A 14,163-nucleotide genomic window follows, 5' to 3' on the forward strand; every position below is an offset into this window, starting at 1 on the left:
TTAACAATGGATCATGCGCTGCAGTTGGCCCGCGGGCTGCAGTTTGGACACCCCTGATTTGGGGTATGGTAAGAAAGTTATCTTTCTCAAATGCAGTATGAAAATGCCAAAGAAAAATGTTCATTATAATTGGATCCCTTTGAATCATGACATTCTCTCTAAACTTTTTCGTCCCCAAATATTTAAGCTTTTAGAACACTAGCAGAAGATATCCACAATGGCTTACTTATAAATTTAGGTACTCAGCTTGTAGATTTCATTAAGAAAAAATGTACACCTGGCAGAATCCATCTTTCCAAGATTATTTGCTTTATCCTAGCTAAATAAACTAAGTAAACAAAGAAACGAAAAAATGAAACCGGGCTGAGATCAAAATATCCCCTCTCAGTTGGAAATATTCAAGGAACAAATGACAATCATATTCATATTTTCCATTGTCCAGTTGGAAAACACTTGTGAATGATAGCCCAGTAATTGTTATAGTAAAACCAAAACACAAGATTACCCAATAAATACTTGCCTTTGGAACACACATCTCATTTACAAAAATCATGCTGTTTCTCTGTTGCTTTTGAAGAGAGACTATTAGACTCTAAACACATAAAGCTTGAAAGAAGTATAAGCATAAATTATTTAGTGTTTTTTCTTAAAAACAGATTAAAATGCCAACATTTGGAATTTCATAACTTACAAGTGGTAGTTAAGCTGCTTGAGTCAAAATCACACCAGGATGTGTAAGGATCCCTTAAGTTAAATTGAAAAGAGGATTTGAAAGCATCTGCTTTTTTTTCCCATAAGCTTTTCTAGGTATAGATAATGTAAAAAAAAAAAAATACTTTAAGTTCTGTTAAATATTAAGGATAATTAGCGATGCAATTATTTTTAACAAAGAAATTAAGAATGACAAATAAATACACACTTTTTAAAAAAGAGCAAGCCCATAACAAATATAAATTTTGTTGTTTTATACTTTTTAAATTTCAAACACTTAAATTTTTTATTTTGTTTTATTATACGCTGAAATGTAGATAGAAACATAGATATTTTAAACTAAGCATGTGAGAGGATTAAATTCAACTGTAAATTTGTATATTTTAGCACAGAGTACAGATTTTTTTATTTCCCATGGCTTAATTGAGAACAAGGACACATGTCAGGAATCTATTTACAACCTGTTGCTTTGCCACAATGCAGTGTCAAGTATTACGATCAATATTAGAACTATATTATTTTTAAGATAAGGTTGCATAAAAACACATTTGTTTGAACTTTCTCAAAATTACAAATCACGGGTTCTGTTTTTCTCCCCCTTGCTCAAACGCTACAGGAATTTACATGATTTTCATTTTCAATCTGCTTATGAATCTTTGGGCCTATAGCTATATTAATTTAAGAAGGCAACATGCTTTGTAAAGAGCCAAAGTAGCTAACCAACCCATTAATTGAAACTATTTCTGTAAGCAAAAGTCACAAAGAAGGTTTATTATGATAATGAAAAGCCAATTTTAGCTACATTTTGAAAGGGATACAATAATGAACAACTTACATATGAGCCTCCTTAATATTTAAATGTTCCAAAACATTTCAATTAATATATAATAAAAAATTTGTATGAAATATAACCCTAAACTTATAATACTAAAACTGACAGTTGTTGACAGTTGACAGTGGTGAAGGGGTATGACAGCACAACTAGTTAAATCAATTACTGACCATTCAATAGTTGCTAGATTTTGTTGAGGCCTGCAAGAAAAGTAGATCTCAAGGAGTTTATAATCTCAAGTGATCTTAAGGAGCTTAGAATTTCTTAAAAGATATAAAACTAATAACAGATATACAAGACAGCAGAACACAGCATGTGATGAATGATCTTAGGGAAGGGTCAGTATTAATGCTTTGCCTTTCAAAAAACTTTTGTTTTCCTTCTAGTAGACTTAATTGCTTTTGCACTTGGAATTACCCATATAGCACTTACCACACTCTTAATTTGCCTTAAAAAAATATTTGTCAATTTCTTGGGCTGCCTAGCATCTTCATAATCCTCCTAGATAGAGAGAATTATCATATGCGTTTTGGTAGGAGGAAGACTGAAAAAGACACTTTCCCAGCCTCCTTCACAGCTTGGGTGTAGGCACATGACCAAGGCTCAACTAGTCAATTTTGAAAAATATAACAGCTCATTCTAATGACCCCATCTAAACTTGATCACATAGGTAACCACCCTATTTCCAAGTAAGGTCACATTGATAGATACCGGAGGTAAGGACTTCAGTGTGTCTTTTTGGAGGAACAAATCAACGCATAACACACCATGGCCCGTATGTTTGATGTGACTCATTTCTACTCTCCTAGTCTCATCACTCCCTGTGCTCACACTTCAGCTCTGCTGAACTGCTTGGCTGTTGTCCTGTGTCAAATGCCCTAGTCTGATAGGCTCACATCATGTGATACTTTACAGCTCAATTCAAGCGTCACTTTCTTTGGGAAGCCTTTCCTGAGTCCAAGTCAGGTTAGAAGCCTCTCTTTTAGGCTCATTATAACATTTATCCTGCTGCACTGTAATTATTGGTTTACCTGTCTTTTTCTTACATTAACTCTGAAGCTGTGGAAGGCAGAGACTTTGTCTTGTTTATTGTCATGTTCTCCTTGCTTAGCACAGTGCTTAGCATTTGGTAGACATCCAATAAAATGTTTACTATTGAATATGAGTAATGTTATGAAGGAAATTTGATAGAACCTAGAAACCAATAGGGTGTAAAGGAAGAAGACGAAATGAAGGATTACTTTAGAACTTTGAGTATGAGTACGAAGTCAAGAAAGGTATATATGTGTAGAAAGAGTGAAATTCTTAGGGGAGATGGTTTGGGGGAAAATATTATAATCCCAATGAAAAGGGATTATGAAATAAATATGTGGTAGAGGGGGAAATCCTTTGAGGACCAGAACTGTGTCTTATCTTTGTGTTCCTAGTACTTAGCATTCTACCTGGCATACAAGAGGCAATCAGTTGATATTAGGAAGTACGAAGTGAGTGTCTCCAGATCTCTAGGATGGTGTTTCTACTTGATCAAACAGTGAAGCTGTGGACAGTAACCAGCTTGAGGGTTGGGAATATAAAGCCCTTCAGCTCTGGGTTAGAACAGAATGTTTAAGGGGTTAATTCCCAGTAGACAAATCTGTAGAGCCATGAGAGCTCAGAGCTGTGGACTTGAAAGACTCAGCTGTCTATTTGGAAGCTATCATATAGAGGTGACAACTGAAGACATGGAAGTAGATGAGTTTTTAGAGGCATTGGGTGAAGAGTAAAAGATTGGAGAACAGGTGTCAGAGCCTTGGGAAAACACAGAGTTGGGTACCAGGTAAAAGTTAAGCCAGTGAAGAAGATGGGGAAGGAGCATACACAGAACAGAGTACTTACATGGGACAATGTCAAGGATTCCAAGGGAGAAGATAATTTCAAAAGCAGGGGGTCATTAACTACCAAATGCTGAAAAAAGATAAAGAATAATGAGGACTGAGATAAGATCAGTTTTAGCTTTAGATTTAGTCATTTATAAAGGTCATTTGTGACCTTCAAGAGAAATATTGCACTGGAGTGTCGGCAGTTAAATCTAATCTCAGGTATTTAAAAAGGGATTTGGTGACAATATGGTGATAGTAAGAGAGGTGGCTTGTGTAGACCATATAGTTAAATTTGGCAAGAAAAGGAGAGAAACTGGATAGTAGCTTGGAAGGTGAGCAAAATCAACAAAGACTTACTGCTGTGCTTTTGAAATGAGATGCATTTTTGACAAATTCAATGTTCTCTAGTTTGAGTGCTTGGTTCTCAACTCAGGCTAGAGCTAGAAGAGTGAATTGCAAAGGTGGAGAAATCATGTGACTTTTGACTTAATAAACCAAAGGGTGTCCTACTGGATACTAGAACTTGGTCTGAGCTCAGCACCGGAAAAGAGAGATGGAGGAAAGGGGATCACAAGGGGTGTTTATGGTAGAACAGAAATTGTTAGGTCAGGGAGTGCAATTTTAGCATGTTGGAACAGGAGGGTCTGAGCAAAAGTCTCTGTAGATGAGATAGCTGAAGTTCAGAAAGAAACCCCGGGACTTCTGAGTATTAATGAAAAAACATCCGAGTTGTTTGATAAGGCGATGGATTTGTTTTCCCTTCTCAGACTGAGTGGAATTCCATGGCACCATTGCTGCTCCCTAAGAGGGTATTAGATTGTATTAGATTGTAGACAAACCCAAAATTGCTGTCTGCTCTCTTTTATTGAGGATGTTGCTGATCAGAGAATCTAGCATTAGCCTCTCTGGGGAAAGAGTCTCCTTCTCAGATAACTTCTCGCACCAATTTGGCTGTGCTTTGCAAATAGGGATGGAAAAAACTGTTGTCTCCCCAGGGTCATCATTAACCAAACCAGCTGGCTGACAAGCCTGTGGCTATGGAAACCAACTTTACTGAGGAAAGATGGATTATAAAAATAAGCCTCTTTTCTTTTAACTTGATTTACTGGAATGATGCCTTGGCCCTTTGAATTAGATCTTGCAGAAATATCAGATTGGATCATTTAATCTCCTCAGTCAATGCCTTGTCAGAGTTTCCTTAAATGTCCTCTTCCGTGTGACCTTTTTGGTTCTGTTGAAGACAATGATCGGTACTTCATTTTTCTCCACACGGAGGTTTTTACATTTTGAACTCATGATATCTTTTGCGTTTCACATGTGGAAACTCAGAATTCCTAAGATGGAGAAAAAATCTTCTGTGGTGTGATGCATACCTTTGCTGCAGGGACTCAGAATGATGAAAGGAATATAAGCTGGGAGTTTGATGTATCAGTATCGATTTATATGCATGTACCAGTTTTCTTCTCCAAAATATATTTTTCTTTTTTATTGTGGTTTGGAGGAGATATGATATGTCTCATGAACCACCAACTTTTATGTATGTAATGCACATATTACATACATGTTACACACACACACACACACACACACACACGCCAGAACTCCTTACCCACACTTGGAAACTCCATATCCAGGGATAGTAGATACTAGGGCTAAATGACAGGGGGAGGATATGTGTGACAGAAACATAGAAAGGTTTTTTAAAAAAATTCTTTGGGTTACTTGAGCTATTTTCCTCTAACTTTATCTTTTGTCTCCCACACTGCTGTACAGTTTTTACATCATCATTCTAGATAGCACTGAAAGGCCTGAGGCAGCCTATTTAGAAATCTCTCCTTAGATATTAAACTAAATAGCAAGTAAATAATTTTAATCATAACTTGCAGCCAATACAAACTTTCCAGAAACTGGCAGAATCTCAAAAAGCCTTTGAAGGCTTCCTTTCCAGAATTCTATAGGATGTTAAAACCAAGTTCAGACTTTAGAAGGAAATTCTGTGGGTGGCACAAATGAGAAAATATCTAAAGGCCTTTTAAAATCATAAATCTAGGCATAGTGTTATGTTTCAGTTATGGATGGAGAGTTTGTCTTTACCTCTTGTTCTATAAACAGAGACAGTTTGTCAGCAGCTAACCAGAAACTGCCTTGCACAGGATGCTGGGAAACAGGAGATACCTTAGATTTAAAAAGAAGAAGAAGAAAGGAGATTAGAGCAAAGGGCACCAGTAAGAGACCCATAGAAACTACAGTGGGAGAATCAACAATGGTCATACATGCAGAAGATTCAGTCTATTACGGAGGTCTCACCTTTTTTTAGAGCAAGACTTTGGCTAAGCTGTTTTAAAGAGAGGCTTTTCTATTTTTAAAAATAGTTTCAAAGAAGGAACATGGCCTCCATTGGTAACCCATGAAATTATTTAATAACTTTCTGCCAGGATGTAGTTTCATCTGTTCTGTTATAGCCAAGTCAAACTTGTTCTGAGTTTAGATGCACTAACCTGATACTCTCCCCTGAGATGCAGACATTCTTATATGTGAGGATTAGAGTTAGGTATTTAGGAGAGCATAATTCCTTTATCCTTAATTTTTGTACTCCTTAATCATCATGATTGCTTTTCTCTAAACCTTTCAAAGTTCCCTGAATACTGAAAATATGAACTTGGTTGTTTTCTGTGATTATCTCAGGGCCAGACTTCTCATTTTGGACACTGTAGGAAATGTGAAAACATTGAAACAGTGTTCAACTTTTTTTCCTTGAAAAATATATGATGGGTGATGTTCATATTTGCAACATAATATTACAATGGACGTTTCTGCCAAGATCCAAAGATACAATTAATCCTGCCTTCTAAGAGAAGAGGCAGTTCCTATGCAGAATTTCCAAAAGAGTAAACTGAGAACTGGTTACATGATTCTTACATCCTTCTCCCACATAAAGGTCATAAAAAGATTGAGAGAGTAGATGTGGTTTCAGGATTTCTAAGGATTTTTTGGAGAGTATTGTGCTGAGTCCCATCTCCAAGGAGGTGGTTTGGGGGGCTGCTTTCTTCTTCATCTCAGATCAAGAGACAGCAGATTTAACAGATGGCATGGAGAACTTGATATGTGTCCCCCGTGGTTAAGGGAACACAGTGGACCAGTAATCTGATGATTACACGGTAAATCTAAAAGACAGAGACCAGCCTCCTAGAGTCTCTGACCTCAGGAGTGAAGGAGAGGTGGCTGTATTGGTTGACCTCTTTTTCCAGGGTATGTTGGGCAAAAAATATTGAGAGTATTTGCCGTGGACCAGATGTGGATTATGCAAGGGAAAACTGGCCGAAAGTCTCAGGCTCCCGCTGTTATCAGTGTCTATTTCTCCTTACTCCATCTCTCAGTGTAGCTGTCTGTGTGTTCAATCTATTCTCAGACAGGCCCTCTCTTTGTAATTACAAGATAGCTGTCAGAAATTCCTGGGGCTAACCCTTCTAGCTTCAAATCCAGTGAAATAGTGCAAGAGTCCTTATCCCACTATTTTAGTATGAGGCCTAGATGTGCTTTTATTGGACTGGCTTATGTCACATTCTTGACCCTGAACAATGACCAGATGGACTTAGGGCCGAGTTTCGTACTTTGCCCATGGAGCTCGGAAGAGTGTCCCATCCAGCACACCAGGCTGAGAGTGGGGAAGGGCTAGATTCCCAAATGAATATTACAGTCATGCCAGAGAAAGGGGGTATAGATGCCAGGTAGACTAGCCATAAATATTCTATACACCTAGCATTTCTGAAGCTGTTATACCCTTTTCCGTGGTGTGTGTATGTGTGTGTGTGTGTGTGTTAAGAAAAGGGATTTAGGTCTGTAGTGGGCAGTGAAATCCTTCCAAAGATTAAATGGGAGGCCAGATCTAGAAAATGTGAAATGAGAATGTTTCTGCTGAGAATTTGGAGCATTTATTGGAGTTATAGGAAAGCTGAGAAGTTAAGGAAGAGTATGACTCTGTATGTAGAAGACCTACTGTAAGACTTTCTTATAAATCTTTGTGAATGAGATGAGTGGACAGTTAAGGCTCACATTGTCTGCAAAATTTTCATGTTAACAAATAGCTCACAAAGATAGTGCTTGATACATCCTCGATCAAAAATTGTTCTCCATAAAAATTAAGTCCTCTAATAATATTCTTTTATAGCGTGCTGTATTTTCCTTCATAGCAGGAACTCAATTTTCTACTACATATATTGGTGGAATTATTTATGTCTCACACTAGACTGTAAATCCCATGAAGACAAGAGACATGTCCATTTGGCTTGCTAGTGATCACCAGTATTTTGCAGAGAGCCCGGCACCTACTACCATGTTTCTCTGAAAATAAGACCTAGCCAGACAATCAGCTCTAATGCTTTTGGAGCAAAAATTAATATAAGACCCGGTCTTATTTTCCTATAAGACCGGGTCTTATATCATATCATATATCATATCATATCGTATCATATCATATCATATCATATCATATCATATCATATCATATCATATCATATCATATCATACTGGGTCTTATAGTAATTTTTGCTCAACAAGATGCATTGGAGCTGATTGTCCGGCTAGGTCTTATTTTTGGGGAAACATGGTAGTTGCTCAGTAAATGTTTACTGAATGAATGATTGAATAAATATTGTCCTCTTAAACCCACAGCATGACTTGGAAAAGAAGCACATGTTCCTATGGGGAGGAGGGCCTGCTTGCCTCAAAAACCAGTTTGCCTACCAGCTGACCCTACGTCTGATGTGGGTCAGGTTGTGCTATCTGTTATTCAAAGACATTTACTATAACTCTGTGTCAGGAGTCTGCTTTCAAGATATGGTACATGGAGAAAAAGAACACTGCCTGGTGTGTAATAGATATTTGTAAATGAGAAATATCCTAAAGGTGGGGGAGTTATTTATAAAATTAATAGTCTGGACCCTTTGGGTTATCACAGATTACATATTATCTACATTTTTGTGTTTTGGTTTAAAACACCCATCTTACAAGTATGATATCATAAAAACAATACATTTCTTCCAGATTGTCCAATTTGTTGGTGTGTAGTTGCTTATAGTATTTTCTTATTTATTTATTTATTTTTGTATTTTGTGGTGTCCATTCTCACTTCTCTTTCATTTCTGATTTTATTTATTTGGGTCCTCTCTCTTTTTTTCTTGATGAATCTGGTTAAAGGTTTGTCAGTTTTGTTTATCTTTTCAAAAAACGAGCTCTTGGTTTCATTGATCTTTTGTATTATTCTTTTAGCCTCTATTTTATTTATTTCTGCTCTGATCTTTATTATTTCCTTCCTTGTACTCACTTTGGGCTATGTTTGCTGTTCTTTTTCCAGTTCCCTTAAGTGTAAAGTTAGACTGTTTATTTGTGATTTTTCTTGTTTCTTTAGGTAGGCCTGCCTTGCTATGAATTTCCCTCTTAGGACTGCTGTCACGGTATCACATGGATTTGGGGTCATTGTGTTTTCATTTTCATTTTGTCTCAAGGTATCTTTTGGTTTCTTCCTTGATCTCATTGTTTCATTATTTAGTAGCATGTTATTTAGCCTCCATGTGTTTGTGCGTTTTATAGGTTTTTTTTCTTTTTTTAAATAATTGATTTCTAGTTTCATACCACTGTGGTCAGAGAAGACGCTTGACATAATTTCAATCTTCCTAAATTTATTGAGACTAATTTTGTGGTCTAACATGTGGTCTATTTTGGAAAATGTTCTATGTGCACTTGAAAAGAATGTATATTCTGCTACTTTGGGGTGAAATGCTCTAAAAATATCAATGTAATCCATCTGGTTTAGTGTGTTATTTAGGGCCACTGTTTCTGAGTTGATTTTCTGCCTGGAAGATCTGTCCATTAGGATCAGTGGGTGTTAAAGTCCCCTATTATGATCGTGTTACTGTTGATCTCTGCCTTTATGTTGGTCAATATTTGTTTTATATATTTAGGTGCTCCTATATTGTGTGCATAAATGTTTACTGGGGATATGTCCTCTTGTTGGATTGATTTCTTTATTATTATGTAATGTCTTTTTTTAATCTCTTATTATAGCCTTTGTTTTAAAGTCTATTTTGTCCCATATGAGCATTGCTACCCTAGCGTTTTCTCACTTTCATTTGTGTGAAATATCTTTTGCCATACCTTTACTTCCTTTTTTTTTTTTTTTTCTGTTCAGGAAGCATTTTATTGTGGCTCCAAGTTGAAGAATTTTCCCTGACAGAAAATCAATTAATTTCACTTTCAGAAAACCTCCCGCATAACCCTACTCAGCTTCTGAATTTGGTTTCTGCAGACATATCAACATATTTCTCTCCAATATGGATAATCATTCCACCCATGATTGATGGATCAGTCTTAACTTCCAATTTCAGTATCTGATTTTTACTTAGGAAGCTCTGCAGCACCGTTTTTAATTCAGAAGAGTGGCCTCATCTACAGGAGACGCGGTGGTAACTGAGCAAGGTACTTCCCCACGGTGCACGCTCATTTTGGTAGAAAAGGTGGAAATGACTCCAGGGGTATTGTTCAGGCGACCATGTTCAGCAAGCAAATTCATCAGGTTGGATCTGAGGGGAGAAAACTTCTCTTTTGCGGTCATGGCATTTAGGTTTTTCACTTTAATGGAACGCTTTACATAGGAATTCATAATTGAAGCAGCCATTTTGGGTTCCTTCAAGAGTTGTGCTACTCTCAACAGTTCCTTTTCTACTTGTTCCAGTTTATTGTGCTTAGATGCAGCAGAATACAGAGCAGTGGCATAACGACCTTTGATACCATATATCTGAACAGGTGGCCTCACAAGCTTGGTAAATGGCCTGACCACAGATGTTCTGAAGCATTGCACCTGTCGGGAGAACCTGGACACTGCTGGGGCTGCCATCTTCTCCCAGGCGACTGTAGGTCCCATACCTTTACTTTCAGACACATACTTTCAGTGTGTCTTTTGATCTGAGGTGGGTCTCTTGTAGACAGCACATACATGGGTCTTATCTATTCAGCTACCCTATGTCTTTTGATTGGAACATTTAATCCATTTATATTTTAAGTGATTATTGATATGTACATATTTTTTATCTTTGTTTTCTCCTTTCTTCTGCTTAAAGAAGTCCTTTTAACAATTACTGTAATATTGACTTGGTGGTAATGAATTCCTTTAGCTTTGTTTTTGTCTGAGAATCTCTTTATCTCTCCTTCAATTTTAAATGATACCCTTGCTGGGTAGAAGAGTAGTCTTGGTTATAGGCTTTAGTTTTCATCACTTTGACTATTTCCTGCCACTCCTTTCTGGCCTGTAAAGTTTCTGTTGAGTTTCTGCTAATCTTATGGGAGCTCCCTTGTAAGTAACTGGTTGTCTTTCTCTTGCTGCGTTTAGGATTCTTTCTTTGTCTTTAACTTTTGCCATTTTAATTATGATGTGTCTTGGTGTGGACTGTTTGGGTTCTTGGTTGGGACTCTCTGTCCTCCCTGGGCTTGTATGTCTATTTCCTTCATCAGGTTAGGGAAGTTTTCAGTCATTGTTTCTTCAAATATGTTCTTGATCCCTTGCTCCCTTTCTCTTTCTTCTCATACTTTTATGATGTGAATGTTATTATGCTTGATGTTGTCCCTTAGGTCCCTTACACTATCTTTTCTGTTGTTGTTGTTATTGCTCTGATTGGGTGTTTTCTACTACCTTGTCTTCTAAATCACTGATTCTATCCTCTGCTTCATCTAATTTGCCATTGATTCTTTCTAGTGTATTTTTCATTTCAGTTATTGTATTGTGTATTTATGACTGGTTCCTTTTTATGATTTCTATGTCCTTCTTTATACTTACTATCTCTTTCTTGAAATTCTAACTAAGTTCCTTAAACATTCTTATAACCAATGTTTTAAACTCTGTCTCTGGTAGGTTGGTTGCCTCCATTTCATTTAGTTCTATTTCTGGAGGTTTATTTGAGACATGTTTCTTTGTTTCCTCATTCTGGCTGCTGCTCTGTGTTTGCTTCTGTGTATTAGGTAGATCTCCTTTGTCTCTCAGTCTTTGCTGTGTTGCCTTATGTATTAATAGTACGTGTCCTATGTGGTCCAATGGTTCAGTCTTCCTGATCTCCTGTGACCACGAGGTCACTTGAATGTGTTGTGTGTACTCTCCTGTTGTAGCTGAGCCTTGATTACTTTTGGTGCATCAGTGAGTGGGATTGACTCGCAGGCTGATTGCCTATGAGGATTGCTACACCCACAGTGAATGAGCTGCTGTGTGGGGACTGACTCCTCAGATGAGGATCTGCCCCCATGGGCTCTGTGCCTATTGAGACCCCCCTTTGGGTGTGTTGCTTGTGGGGCTAGCCAGGTAGTGCTCTGGTGTGGTCTGGCATGTTATTTCTATTGTTTCTTGGGAGGGGCTCCCATGCAGGCCAATTTCAGACTTGCCTGTGACTGGCCCAGGGCTACCTGGTAGGAGCTACAAAAATATATGTAGTTGATTGCTGCCTGTGTTGTACCTGGAGGCATGTGGTGGTGGCCTCAATGTGAACCGAGGCCAATTGCCACCAGTATTGGGCCTGGGGCAGCTTAGAAAAAGGCCCAGGGCTCTCTTACATCTGTTGCCACCTACTGGCTACCCATAAGGCTCAGCTGTTGAAAGAGCCTCCTTAGGTGCATGGGCCAGGCTGGTTGATCAGGTGTTTAGGGTGTCTTCGGTGATGCAGCACTAGCTAGGTGGGGCAGGGTCCCAGGCAGTCATGAGGCATGGTCAGTGGTTTTTACAAGGTTAATGTAGATTCAGTCCTTGTGTCCATGCCTGGCCTGTGATCACTTCTCAAAATGCCCTGAGAACACCTCAGCCAGCCTCCACTTGCCTTAGGCCTGCAGATCCCTGAAAGCAGCCCAAGAGAGGCTGGGGCGCAAGTTGTGCCTCACTGTCCACCACCAAAAGTTCCCCGAGCAGCCGCAGACCATCTGCTGCTGCAAAAGGCTTCCACAGCTTGTGGGTCAGGGCTGGCTTCCCAGGCACTGCGAGTGCCCCTGGCAATGCAGTACTAGCTGTGTAGGGCAGTGACACAGGGTCTCTCCAAGGTGGTGTGCACACGGGGATTTTACTAGACCAATGTGGTCTCAGATTTGGCCCTTTGAGGGAGGGTTGAAAATAGAAAAGATAGCACTCTCCAGTAGGCTAAACGTGAGGCAGGCTTCACACAGGGATAATGGCTGCTATACTGCAGCTTTCTCTGTGAAGCTACATAACTCGGTCTTTCCTGTATGTCTCTGGTGACTCTCGAGTTTCTGCGCCTTCACTAGGGAGAAGGTGAGTGTTTGCAAAAGAGTAAGTCCGTGTGCGGGCCTTTTAAGAGAGCATCTGGGACAAGCAGACAGGACAAGTAGACAGAATCCTCAGTGATTTTTACTGCCAATGTGGGAACTCCTCTTCCTGGCACAGGACCCCTGGGCTGGGGAGCTTGATGTGAGGCTGGGACCCCTCCGTCTTCCGAGGGGGGTACTTCCGCCTCCAACGTGTCCTTCCTGGTGTTCAACCACTATCTGTGGGTTTGGGGTCAGCCTTTTCCATGTCTTTGTCCGTCCTACAAGTCTTGATGTGGTCTCTTCTTTATATCCTTAGTTATAGGGGTTCTGTTTAGGTAGTCTTCAGATGATTCTTGAGATTGATTATTCTATAATTTACTTGTAATTTTGGTGTGGTCCTGAGAGACAGTAGGCATAGCATTGATGTAATCTGCACCTTGAGACCTTCTCCTCCAGCATGACCTTTAAAAAAACATACTCTATCAGGTGACTTCCCAGTTTAAACTCCCTTTCAATATACTTACAGTAAATCTCACACTCTTTCTGTGGCTCAGAAACCCTACATGATCTGACCCCAACCAATCTCTCCAGGTCCTTCTGAAGTCACTCCTTTTCTACCTCACTGGCCTTTCAAGTCCCTGAACTTGTTAAGCAGTTTTACACCCTGGGGTTTAACAGATGGTCGGTGGTATTTTGCCTGAAATGCCTTCCTCTGCTTTTCATAAGCAGCCCCCTTCTCATTCTTCAACTATTAAATGACACTAATTATATGGGTGTCTTGTAAATTATATCAGTATAATTTTCGATATTATATCTTGATATATAACAGAGGCCTTTTCTCACTATCCTGTCTAAATATGTCCCCCTTGTCATTTTTTTATATTAGAAAACTTAATTATTTCCTTCACAGCACTTTTCTCAACTTGGAATCATATATTTGTTTATTTGTTGCTTATTTATTGTCCATTTTCCCAACTAAACTTTAGGCTCTGGATGAGCAGGGATGATATATATTCTTGTATCTGCAATGCCCAATATACTGTCTGGCATATAGTAAATGTTCAATAAATAGTTTTTTGAGTGAGTGAATGAATGGATACTACTTTCATGGGATATTTGTAGACATTTTTTCAGGGAAATGGTTTTATGGTCAAATAAATTGGAAAATTTGAAATTAAAGTTAAATATTTCTTTACTGCAAGCATTTTCTGAGCCTTTAACTTGGTAACAGAGTAACCATTGCTAATGGATCATGAGTTTCTAAATAGGGCTATCGTTTGTAGCTTTTTTGCTACTTATTTGCCCTGGGACTTCTTTTTTGAGGACAGTATCTCTTAGAACTGGTGTTCTGTGATAGTAATTTGGCAAATGCTAATGCAGTTCAAGGTCCTCATTTTTTAGACAAGGAAACTGTGGTGTAGTCAGGAAACTGACTTGTCTTGGGTTTTTGTAGCAGTCATGTCTATA

General features: G+C 38.6%; 1 pseudogene across 1 annotated transcript; it reads right to left on the reverse strand.

Moving 5' to 3' along the window:
* Positions 1-9,654: 9,654 nt before the first annotated feature.
* LOC308510485 (ATP synthase subunit O, mitochondrial-like) lies at positions 9,655-10,294 on the reverse strand (annotated as a pseudogene). Its single transcript has one exon. The product of its transcript is annotated as an ATP synthase subunit O, mitochondrial-like (transcript).
* Positions 10,295-14,163: the final 3,869 nt, after the last annotated feature.

Source organism: Rhinolophus hipposideros, assembly GCF_964194185.1.
Source record: "Rhinolophus hipposideros genome assembly, chromosome: 18".
NCBI classification, from domain to species: domain Eukaryota; kingdom Metazoa; phylum Chordata; class Mammalia; order Chiroptera; family Rhinolophidae; genus Rhinolophus; species Rhinolophus hipposideros.